The following is a 702-nucleotide window of genomic DNA, read 5'->3' on the forward strand; positions in this document are numbered from 1 at the left end:
TTATTATTATTATTATTATTATTATTATTATTATTATTATTATTATTATTATTATTATTATTATTATTATTATTATTATTATTATTATTATTATTATTATTATTTGTTTATTTATTTATTTAATTAGATTTATTATTATTATTATTATTATTATTATTATTATTATTATTTTGCAAAGGTTTTTGCTATAGGGCATGTGCACTTGCCAGAGAGACAGAAAGCAAGAAATCACCCCCCAGGGGGGGATGGCCACGCCACAGTCCGTTCTCCTCCATTCTCCTCTAGGGATCTTGGGCATGCACACACGCCTGGTGTGTTTAAGCCACTGGGTCCAGGACTCGAACTGCAGTCGACTACATGGGAGTCCAGCGACATAGTCATTACTCCAGCTACTGGTCCCTCAATGTTTATTTTTTAAAATTCTGCAGAGGGCACATGTGCTAGCCAGAGTGTGCTGGAGAGAGGGAAAGTGGGACCTCTCCACTCCCATGGGGAATGTTCACCCTACAATCTCTTCTCTGTTTCTTCCCCTTTTTGGGATTTTGGGCATGTATGTGCATTTACCCAGTGTGCTTCTCAAGCCTGTTGGTTGGGGACTCAAACTGGGCAGTCGGCCTCAAACACAACCACCAGGCCAGGGCCTGGCCCAATGTTTGCTTATATATTTACTTCTTATTATCATTATGATAATTCATCCCCCCT

The sequence above is a fragment of the Tupaia chinensis genome, unplaced genomic scaffold (assembly GCF_000334495.1).
Source record: "Tupaia chinensis unplaced genomic scaffold, TupChi_1.0 Scaffold000100_1, whole genome shotgun sequence".
Taxonomy (NCBI): domain Eukaryota; kingdom Metazoa; phylum Chordata; class Mammalia; order Scandentia; family Tupaiidae; genus Tupaia; species Tupaia belangeri.